This window comes from Ambystoma mexicanum, chromosome 3q, assembly GCF_040938575.1.
Source record: "Ambystoma mexicanum isolate Mex_15411 chromosome 3q, UKY_AmexF1_1, whole genome shotgun sequence".
In the NCBI taxonomy this organism is placed as follows: Eukaryota; Metazoa; Chordata; class Amphibia; order Caudata; family Ambystomatidae; genus Ambystoma; species Ambystoma mexicanum.
The window spans coordinates 471689971-471702267 of record NC_090926.1 but is presented as its reverse complement, the minus strand read 5'-3'; the positions used below and the strand labels follow the sequence as shown (position 1 = coordinate 471702267).

Here is a 12297-nt window from a genome sequence, read left to right as displayed (position 1 = left end):
AGGGTATCAGGGCGCAGGAAGAATAAGTCGTTAAGCTTAGTACACAAGTTATAAGGTTACAGTGATGTATAATAACATCTAAACTAACAAGTTTTGGCGATAAAGTACATACAGTAAAAAGAAGTACAGAATGTGTAAACAGTCTATATATAAGAAATTGCATACACAGTTATTTACAGGTGAAGTCATATTCCGAGGGTTTATTTGTTGTCAAGACACTGTGCAATTTGATGACTTGGATATTCTTCCTCACCAGCTGACAAAGCCCGAGCAAGAGGTAGATTCTCCTCCTCCAGTGAACTGGGCACAGGAGTGGATGTTGCTGTTTCAGCCAGAGCCATTCAAGTGCTCTTTGTAAGGCCGCCTCTTCACTCAATCCATTCTGGAGGTCGGCTGCAGTAGATATAGCGGTATGAGGCGGCTGGGGTGGACTAGGGTCACTCACTCTGCTGGGGGCAGGATGTGCATCAGGTACTGGTCTTGAGGTTGGACGGTTAGATGGTGGAGCTGGGCGACTGGACGCAGGCAATGACTTTGTGGAAGTTCCTTGGGATCGCGATAATGGAGCATGGCCAGCTTTGGAGACCGGGGCAATGCCACCCTTGCATTCATGGCCCAGAGGCTGGCGCTGCTTCAAGCAAAAGTTGCCATGGCACTGATCACAGATCACCTTCATCATTTCTTTCTGTTTGCAGCCAGGCTTCAGATAACTGTGGGTGTAAATCTTGCGTTTCCACTGAGCAGGATCAGATTTTCAGTCCTGGTCTGATGTGAGCCCCCAGAACAATATCAGGCATTTGTCCCCGTTTTACTGGGATGAGAATGTTACAGAGCGGACACACCAGCACTTGCACATCCTTCTGAGAGGCCGAGGTGCAGGAGTGCTGGATGTAGGCAATATGATCTTTGCAGAATATCTGCTTGCAGACATCACATTTCATCGGTAGGAAATCCAGCTGTTTGCAGGTGTGCTCTAAGCAATGCTTTCCCAGGTTTGAAAACTTCATGCTGCAGTTCTTTCAGGATTCTCTACGCACCTGCAGTATGTCACTGAGTCCAAGCGGTGTCCAGTCATTTGGTCGACTACAAACTGGTCGACTGCAATTTGGTCGACGTCATTTGGTCGAAAACCAAATGGTCGAATTTTTTTTTTTTTATTTATATATGTGTTTTGTGGGTTTTCGTGTTAAAAAAAAAAAAGAAAGAAAAAAAAGGGGGTTGGGGGGGGACCCCCCCAAAAAAAAAAAAAAGGGGTAAAAAAAAAAAAAAAAATTCGACCATTTGGTTTTCGACCAAATTGATTCGACCAGTTGTCCAATCGACCAATTGATTTCGACCAAATGACTGGCAACCGTCCAAGCCAGGGCAGGCCCCACTGTCCGCCACAAGGCACACACTGGTTGGTCCAGGTGCGTTGTTCTGATAGAATTGATTGCGTCTTTTCTTAGACTATAGCCTTCTCCATCAATGACATGACCAAAGTTCTACCTCCTTTATTCTAAACCTGCAGTTGCTTGTCTCTATTGTGAATCCTTTATGCCTCAATCTACTCAATACTGCATGGAGACTTTTATCGTTCTATCCTTCCCATGAACCAGGATGTTGTCCCGATGAACTGAGGAGATCGAAATTCCCTTCAATGCACGGCTTGTCGTCCTTTGGAAAACCGCTGCAGCTGATGCCAAGCCAAAGGGCAACCCATGATATTGAAACAGGCTGAACGGCATGATACATGATGTCCGAGCGTGGCTATCTTCTGTTAGTATCTTCTGTCTGGTACAAAGCAGAAAGGCCTATTAACGTGAATAATGTTGCATCAATTATACAGTTCAGCTGTTCATTCTGAATGCACATGGGATATTTATCAATGATAATGCTCTTTTTTAAATCTCTTACATCCATGCATACTCTTATCTTCCCATTCTTTTTCCATGCATTCACTGCTGGGCTTACTCATTCTCAGGGGTGTTGCTAGGTCTGGAAACGATCTGGGGCTAAACTGATGTTGGGAATTGGGACTCAGGGCTAGCTAGCCTTTTGGCTGTAGCCCCTAAGATTCTATCTGGGGCTACAACCTAAAGAACCGGGGCTATAGCCCCCTCAGATACCCCTAGCAATGCCTCTGCTCTTTCTGCTGATTAAATAGACACTATTATGTTTTGGTCCACAAGGCGCTCCAATTCCTTATCCACCTCAACTCGCACAGCAATGAGGAGGATCCTGCCCTTGTGGTTGTGGGGCTTAGCTCCTTTCTTTAGCACAATTGTATGTGAATAATCTTTCAGACGCTCAATCATTTTAGTCAATATTTTGGGGAACTGTTCTTCTTCTGTTTGTTGATCTTCAACAAAAATGACTGGCTCACTTATATTGGTATCAAGTCGAATTCATAATGCTGCTTGATCCCTCCAATCAACCCCTTTCTTAACCATGTATATGTTCGCTACTGTCATTCTGTCCTGAATCCCTTCATTGTTTGATTATCCCCAGCATACTTATTCCTGGAATCTTCAAATCCTCCTGGATCCTTGATATTAGGTCTCCTCAAACTTCCCTTGAAATCTTCCTTCTGTAACTTTGTCCATCTTTCCTTCCTCACTATTGAATACGTGGAAAAATGATCTACCATAACCCTAATTGGTATTCCACCAATTGGTAGTGTGCAGCTGGGACACTTCATTTTTTAATAGTACCCTACACTTTTCATTACCACCGTGACTCACTCATCTTCTGAGCTAGCATGCTCCTGAACGCATGATACGTTCTTCTTTTTCTGGTTCATGGCTGGGCCCGTACATGAATTAGAAAAATCACTATGTCTCCCACAATAGAAACATTTGTTTCTTTCACCCTCATTATGTATTGCTGTCTTCTTCTTATTGTAGGGGAGGGCAGGTCGATAGGACCCCCCTCTAGCCTACATCTCCTACCCAGGTGAAGACTCATGACTCATCGGCAGCCCCCGCGCCACAGGGCCCGGGAGGCGAGGTGGCTGCGGATCGATGCGTGAGGCTGCACGACCACATATATGGAGCAACACAGGCACCATGTTGTACGAGATAACTCCATTTTGTCAAAGGCGCTAAAACCTAACACAGGCAGAACTTGCACACATAGAAAGCTACAGCCTGACCCCTGCTTGACCGCGTTCACAGAGGCCTGCACTCCCCCCCCCGACCTCCACCTCATGGTAGATCCGCTGAGAGCTCGTTCTCATGAGCAACCAGACACGAACAAAAAACAAAATAAACACTGTATCATTTTACCTTCCGCAGTACATCATTGTCCCAGTCGTGACCAAGCTCATTAGGAAGCAACCGAAACCAGCCCAATCCTGCATGCCCTGACCCTGTACCAAGCCCTCTAAGTTGGACTGTGTGGCGCCCCTCACCCCGCCCACCCCCGAGACACCTTGTATTGGGTGGTAACCATTTTTGTGATATTTGTTGTCTTGACTAACGTTTGCTCCTATTGTGTAAAAGAGTGGCCATATGATATGTGATAGCTTTTTGACAGCCCCTGTACGTAGTGTAATAATGAAAAGCTGAAATGTATGTAGACCCACCAAGGGACTGGAGCCAGACTGTATCATGGTATAATATGTGTTGCCCTGGTGAAGCCCCGAGGTGGAAAGGGCTGTGGAAGTAAAGCTGTTTTGCTGTGGCGAGTGGAAAGGAAAGGGAGCTGAGACTCTCCATCTATCTATCTTCACTTTAACCCAGAGAAGCCATAGAAGCCCGTGGAAGAGGGTAGAGGTGTGTGTGCCTTTAAACAACTTGGCTGTCAGCTAACCACCCAGCTGACTTCTTAAGGCCGCCTCCGTGACCCTTGCGGCGTGAAGCCCTGAGGTGGAAAGGGCTGTGGAAGTAAAGCTGTTTTGCTGTGGCGAGTGGAAAAGAAAGGGATCTGAGACTCACCATCTATCTATCTTCACTTTAAACTCAGAGAAGCCATAGAAGCCCGTGGAAGAGGGTAGAGGTGCGTGTGCCTTTAAACAACTTGGCTGTCAGCTGACCACCCAGCTGACTTCTTAAGGCCGCCTCCGTGACCCTTGCGGTGTGAAGCCCTGAGGTGGAAAGGGCTGTGGAAGTAAAGCTGTTTTGCTGTTTGGCGAGTGGTGAGCGGTGATCAATGGCGTCGACCCTGTCCCCTGTTCTGAGGACACGAGCTCAGAGGCGGCGAGATGGTGTGGACCTCACAGACGATCCTGCGGTCGTTCAGCGCCATCCGCGCCCTCAGAAAGTAAGTCGTTATCACACTTGCACTTCTGAGACAGTCGAGTACAATGAAGCACTTTCTCATGCACAGAATGCACAGATCTCTGGATCTGCAGCGGTTAATACCTCCCATACACTCCCTCTGTGTGACAATGTGTTCGAAACTGCAAGTTATATGACTGAAGCCATTCACGTACAAGATGGAACTCACGTGGTGTGCGGCGCGGTTGGTGAGTTCTGTGTGCCGGCTGTCGGTGGCCCCCAGTGTGCGAACGCGGCGGGCGCCGAGTCAGGTGCATCCGATGTCTCTGGGGCGTTGTCTTGCGGCGGCGGTGCTCTCGTCCCGGCGTCTGACGCGGGGTGCGCTTGCCTGACCTGCGCTTCTGGGAGTGACGGCTCTGAGGGGGCGGAACTCGGAGCGAGGGTGACTTTGAACTTACATGGCCTGAGCGGCTTGCAACGCGAGGTAGTTCGTGGTGGCAGAGAAGAGGGTGCAGCTCCCCCTAGAGGTGAGCACCCCTCTGAGTCTGTTGACGATCAACTTAAAGATCAAAACTTTGCTGGAGCATGAACGCTGCAGCTCGGTTATTGGATTGTTCTCTCTCCAGCCTGCCCTGTGAGGACGTGGGGCTCATTAATAAGGATACAGATGCAGTGATCACTGCAAGTTCCCCTGTGTGTGTAACCACAAACTTGGAAACAGTGGGTTTGCATGAAGGTAACGTGAATGACCTTAGCTACCAACAAAGCATTTTAAATTCAGATATGCATGGTTGCGACCACAACTCAAAGAATGGCAATCTGAGTGAGTCGGAGGCAAGCCATTTAATGACTGCAAGAAGAGACTCATTCGGGGTTGTGAACAATGTTCTTCAGAACCTAGTGCTCCTGAACAAAGTGTGTTCAAGCAAGTTGTCTAAAGAGCAGAGGTTTCCTGCCGAAATTAAGGCAAAATCAGCCGTAAAATGTAACAACAGTCAGTTGTTGGGGGCAACGTCTGACATATGGCCAGAATCTTGTTACAAACGGCTAAAGTCAATCGATCACCCGTGAAAGGGTGAATCGAGGCACGAGATATCTGACATCCATCTGACCTCCCAAAAAAGACATGCCACCCTTAACTGGAAAACTAATGGAGTCATTGATGAACCTGATTGCAATGAGCACTCCTCACACAATGATTCTATGGATTCTTCTCTAATGGAACGCCCGTTTCCTAAAATTCGCCGCGACAAGGAGCCCTATGTTGCCAGACCTTCTGAGTTCCATGCAAATTCATCAAGCGAGGTCTTACCGGCTGTGTAATCTTCGACGGAACTACAAGCCCTTCTTATGGCTTCCTCGTCGATCTCTTTGGCCCCTTTTAAGAAACTTTATGAGAATATACACGAGGCCACCAAGGATCTAACAACCGCTGTAGCAATGATGAATTCCAAATTAATACAACTGGAAAAAACTTGTGATTGCTCTTATGTTGAACAACACGAGTGCTTTAAAAGACTGGATGCAGCATTTGTCTTGTTAAGCGAGAGCAGGAAAAGTGACTCATCTGACAAAAGACTGTTTGCAGAAGTGGCCCGAGAGACTCTTGCCCTTTTTAAACATGACACTAAAAACGCAGGCAGGCAGTTGTCTGAAGGGTATCCCAGCTCCGATGTTAAGCAACCAAGTGCGAAGTGCAAACCTCAAGCTGAACAAGAACATAATAGGTCAGTAAAACAACGGCATCTTCCCACTGATGCTATATCCATCCAAGAACCTCACTGTCCTCAGTCGTTAACATCAACGCACATTACTTCAGTGGAAGCGGACCCAGTACTGGCAACTGCAAAGGTCTTCGAAGCTCCCCTAGACACAGGATGCAAGGTCGCAGAACTTTCATCGAAGACTGGTCCTTGCTCGTCGGTTATTCTGTTTGTATCGAATGTTGTTGACCTGTCTTTTAACACAGCGTTCGAACAGGCAAGATGTGCGGCCAATAAAATTTGTCATGGCCCCCAAATGGATTCATCTTCAGGTGTTGGTTTTCTAACTGAACCAACTTCAGAAGTTTCAATTACTTCCTCCATTGTAGGCCTACCCAATGTTTTTTCCATCTTCACGGGCGGCCCTAATGCCACGGAGAAACCCGCGACTTTGCCATTAAAATCAAAATTTGCTGCAACCAGCAAGAAACCGAAGAACCAAAAGGCAAAGAAAAATAATGCTTCGAATGGAGCACGAAAATTCCTGCGTAACATAAAAATGGTACAGGCAGTTCCTACTGACCTGGTTAAGACCTCTACTTCCCCTGCTTCATCTAGCATCCATGCCAAAAATCAACAAAAAAGTGCTCTCTCAATTCTGGTCAAACAGACCCAAACAAAGAGTACAACGCCATCTGAGGAGGACGTGACGGAACTTCTGGACCTGTCAACTTATGATGAACCAGAACATGTAGAGTTAGAAACCGACTTACCAACAAGCTCTGATTTGCCCCTCCACACTGGATCTCTGCCAAATGTGGCCCCGATTCAATGTAAGGATAATCCTGGACGATCGATGGCCAATGTTGTCTTGGATAATCCTGCAATAATGCAACCATGTAATGTGGAGGTCATTGGCAAAAACCCTGCGACTAATCACAAGTCTCATGAAAGATATTGCGAACTGATTGAAGTATGTGATAACCTCATTGTCTCTGCCAGTAGTCAGTCCTGTGTTCATGACTATGGACGAGAAGAGAAAACATTGCATAGCTAACGCTCTAGTCGTTAGACCAGGGAGGCCATTGTTAACGTCAGGACAAACTAAGAAAATAGTTAAGGAAAACGAGCACTATAGGACGCAGATGGAGGCTTGGAGGCTGACGTTCTGGGAAGCAATCGAAGAAGCTGGTGTTTGATAGACGTCCTCAAACCTTAAATGAAAACGCTTCAAAATCAACGCTGAACAAAGGCCTTACATATAAGCTGACAATTGAGAGTCTTGAACCAATCGAGAATTTGATCTTGAATCGAAGAACGGTTCTTCAGCTACTCCACCTTGTACCAAGTTTACGTGCAATTTCCTCTAATGACAAAAAGCCGTGGAGTTTCCAGCAGAAGGAACTAATGACAAGGTGGTGCTCCATTTTGCCTCGAATCTTCTAATTACATCAATATTAGAAGAAAATGTAGCATTGTTTTCACTAGGCTTTGACATCTATAAATTGAACGAGTCTGATGTACCTCGACCAAATTACAATGGAACCTCCAATAACATAAAAGAGGCACCTTTGAATGTAGTTACAGCACCTATGCCTTTAAAAGATACGGCAACAATGATTTCAGAAGGGTCGTCTCACTTGATTCACACCAGTAATCAAAATCAAAATCATATTCAATTACAGTGCCCGTCAAGGATACCTCACTTGCCAACGAGTGATGTTAGTGTAAAATCTGACGGCCTAAATGCACAAATAAGAATCACAATCAAAAGAAAGGAGCCTTCCGACGAAACCATTAAAGAGTCTCAACAATCCTCAACATCTGCATCTGGAAATCATGAATGGCATTGGCTAGCAGGGGCCTTAAATGCAAAAAATAGCCAATAATGCGAGGACTCGGTAGCTCCCACGGTTTGTTCCTTAGCCTCCTGGAACACTCGCGGGTTCTCACACTTGTTTAACACACTCTGGTTAGACAATCTCCAAATCGTGTGTTTACAAGAAACATGGCTAAGTGAGTTACCAGTCACCTTGGACTTTGAGTCTGTAATGAATCCGGCCATAAAGTCTAAGCTTGGCAGCCCTATGTCAGGCCTTTTAACGATGATAAGAGCATCAGGTTGGCGTGTTATAAATTCCATCAATCATTCTCTCTATATTCAGGAGACTATCGTCGAAAGTTTTGGGGGACAGGATTCGGCGCAGGACAAGATCATAATCTTGAATTTGTATTGGAACCATCTACGGGCAGGAAAAATGGAGTTCATTGATCAGATAACAGGTCTAATTGATCTCCGTATGGAATCATTAGACTTGCCAAAGATACTTCTGTGTGGTGATCTAAATATCGATCTACTTCTGGAATCAAACTCAGACCAAAACTTAGTAGCACAGGCATGGTTAACCGAAATGAGGCTACGCAACTTTCAGATGTTGAATGGCAGTACCTGTGGCGATATACCATCCGTTCAAACATGGCATCGTGCGGATTCATCCTCAACAATTGACTACATGTTTGTATCCGAAGCTTTGCATCCTAGGATACAATCGCTGACGATTTGTGAAAAAGCAAATAGCGGTCACAATATGCTGCTCATGAAATTTGCAACAGTTAGACCTACTCAAAGGCCAAAATGGGCACATAAACTTGAGGTTGAATCAAATAGAGTTTGTTTAAGACTGGAGGAGAGCGAAGTCAAGGGCGTAATGATCCAGTACTGTCAACTGAGTGCTGACCTTGAATATGATCAACTATTGACACAATTCAGAACTGCAAAAGTGGGCTTAAAAAATCTCAACATGGTCCGTGCCCATCACTTCGATCTCGAGATCCTGATTCAAAAACAAAAGATGCGTGCGGCCATTAGGAGAGCTAAGTCTCTTGACATTGACACTCGCAAATTGGAAACAAAGGCTTTGAAGAAGAAATATAAGAACTGGTTGAAAATGCATAAACACATTCTAGTGCAAAACGACACGGAACAGATGCTAGCCGCCTTAAAGAATAACAACTCGAGTGACTTCTGGAGACTCATTAATAACTTTCAAGCTCCTCAAACGGCATTGCAGTCCTGCATGGTCTTGGAAGCAGCTTGGGTTGACCACTTCGAAGCCCTCTACAAAGCAGAAGTCCCTGGCATCACTACATTGGAACCAACTTCGAAACCATGGGATTTGACGTTTCCAAGAGAGGAGATTGTGTCTATAATTAACAAGGCAAAGAAATCTAGAGCTCCTGGACCGGACGCTCTTACCAACTTCACGATTAAACAGCAGCCTGAGCTATGGGCATCAATATGCGTAACCGTATTTGACAGAATATGTAAAACCCAGAAGACTCCTCTATCCTGGAAATCCGCTGTTATTGTCCCGATATTCAAGAAAGGGAACAGAACATGTCCAAAAAACTATCGCCCAGTGGCATTACTGGATACTCTGGGGAAAATCTACACCACAATGTTACAGCAAAAACTGGTGACCTGGGCAATCGAGTCTAATCATGTAGATAAAAGACAATATGGCTTTGTGAAGCAAGTGGGCTGCTCATTAAACTTGTTACTCCTGAACCTGATGAGAATGGAAGCAATAAAATCTAAATCTAAGGTATATTTGGCCTTTATCGACTTCTCAAGTGCCTTTGACACCATCGACAGGCCTCGCTTGTGGTCAAAACTACAAAGTTGGGGCTGTCCAGCTGACTTAATGGCAGCAATTCGAGAATTGGACTCCGAAACCTCCATAAAAATCCGGTTGGATCGATCTGGAAATGTAACTACCCCAATCAAAACCTATAAAGGGGTAAAACAAGGCTGTCCCTTAGCTGCCGCAATATTCAGTCTATTCATCTCAGATATTGGGTTGGCAATTGACTCTGTAAGATCATTTCCCCCGAAGATTGATAAGACCCATCTAAGTTGGCTGTTATACGCCGACGATCTCGTTCTTATGGACCTAACACCTGTCGGCCTCCAGAGGAAACTGAATGCGGTTGCCCAATACATTGTATCTAACCACTTGGTGATAAACACAAAAAAATGTGAAATTTTGATGTTAAAGAATCGTAACAGCGGAAGACAAAACAAGTTGAGACAACCAAGATGGCACTTGGGTCGGGACGCCATTCAGATAACTCAGAACGTAAAATATCTCGGAATGCTAATAAATTCATCAATCAACGATGGACCATGGATTATTGAAAATAAAAGGAAATGCAAACAACTGGCCAGTCAAGCGGTCATCATACAGAAAAAATTTGGGAAATTTTCACTAAAACCAGTTCTAGCTTTTTACCATCAAAAGGCAATCCCAGTGTTATTATATGGTGCTGAAAACGCCTTGGGTTGCAGCCATGATACATGGTCATCGCTGTAGCACTGTTTTTGGTCTAAAGTTTTGTCTTTGCCAAGGGGAATTCCGACATCTTGTGTCAGGTATGAACTCTCGCTTATCTCGCTACATGCTAGGGTATGCTGGGCCCTAGTAAGTTTGTTTCGGAAATCTCGTCAGCGTGAGCACATACCACAATTTGACAACTTTCATGACCCATCGCCAGCTAATAATAGCATGGTGTCATTATGGTCTAAAAGATGCGAAGAGATCTTGAGTGATCACGGAATCAGCCTGGATATGCTCCATAATGACCCGAATGCTGACTGGGAGCAAACTTGCTCACAACGTGCCACAGCCTCCATGATGAAGGACGCCCCGCTTGAAACGAGGCCATTTAACGTGCTACAACGCTATATCGAGAGGTTTCTAGACTCACAGGCTCGAAGAGTGTTCATGATGCTGCGTCTGAACGCATTTAAAACTAACGAGCGGTTGGCGTCATGGAGAACAAACAAAGTCTCAACCTTAACGTGTAGACTATGCGCTAAGGATAAGGAAACCCTGAAGCATTTGGTGCTATTCTGCACGGCACTTCACTCAGAAAGGACAATTCACCTGGGGCTTTGGAGCCTAAATTACCCCTCCCATGCCGACGACTGGTGGGCCTATATATTTCAAGGATGGGACATGAAACTGATATTACCACTAACTCAATTTCTAATGTTAACTGAAAAATGACTGAATATATTGTCGGCTGATGAGTAACGACAACAGTGCATTGCTTACTTGTTTGATAACTGGGAGGGGTATTTCTAAGGGACTCCTAAAGGATGACGTATTCTGATTATGTGTTGTGTTTTGTTTGTAACCATTTTAAAGGTTTGTAAGAAACCGATAAAATTAAAATAAAAAAAAATAAAAAATTATGTGTTGCCCTTTTGTGCTCACCAACCAATCTAACACTACCTCATGTTCGTAAGTTAACTGTTATTATGAAATTGTGCCAAATGACAAAGTCACCCAGCTTATATTCTCACTAATGTAAATATGTGTGCACAACCCAGAAGCACCCAAGTGTCGCCCCCTGCACCTTGCCAATGGCCGTGCAGGGCGACAGGCTCAGAGCGGCAAGGTCGCCTCCCCCCTCCTCCCTCCCAGGCTCGCCGGGATAGCTGGTGTTCGAACAGCACAGCCTCGCCTCCCCTCCCAATCTTGCTGGACCCGCTTCAAGCATCCACCTCCCCCATATCAAGAGGCCGCCACAGCCTGACTCTCTGAATTACGAGCTACCTGGTCCTAAATCCCACCATCTCCTGGGCACCGGTTACATGCCCCACACGGCCCATTGGTATCCCCGTTCACCCCAAGTTAATGGCCCTCAAAGGGGGGCGCCCACCCCTGTACCAACAGATCATAATACCATCCCTCACCGACAGGACGATCAAGTAACCCCTCCTGTGCCCCTGACCCCACACATGGACTCATGGGATTAACATGTTTGAACCTAAGGTGTCCTTACAACAGATGTATTGGGCCACTTCTTATTATATATCAATGTCCCTGTCTCATTCTCGATCCGAGGTCAATGTATTGCAAGAGTTACAAGACAACTGAAATTGTATAGCATGATGAATGAATGTGAATGTTTGGCCACAAGGTCAAAGTATCAGAATCGCCACTTATCATCACTACATGTCCAGCCCAGCACTCCACCCCGATGAGCCCAGCTGACCCATCCACCCCGCGTGGCACTGCACGGACGTCCGCCAATCCTGGAGAAGCAACTGTATACAATGTATACCACCTAGCCATCACCACCCAATCCCTAACACTATGTGCCCCCTATAGCTTGCGTCATGCGTGACGTAGTTCTTTAGTAAATAGGACTGTCTTTGCTATTGTCAGACAGAGCGCTCTCGGTGTCTGCAGAGTCCTTTGCATGCCCTATATTGGCTTAGATAAAAACCCTTTTGATCTCACCCGGACTTGGCCTTGGTCTCATTCCCTTCTGGGGTGTGTCCGTCATTTCCTCTCACTAAGGGGGGTGCGTTTTTGGGGGACGCT

The 12297-nt window shown here is 45.7% G+C and overlaps 1 pseudogene; it reads right to left on the bottom strand.

The window, feature by feature from the left end:
• Window positions 1–200: 200 nt before the first annotated feature.
• On the bottom strand, window positions 201–1007 carry LOC138447992 (AN1-type zinc finger protein 2A pseudogene; annotated as a pseudogene).
• Window positions 1008–12297: the final 11290 nt, after the last annotated feature.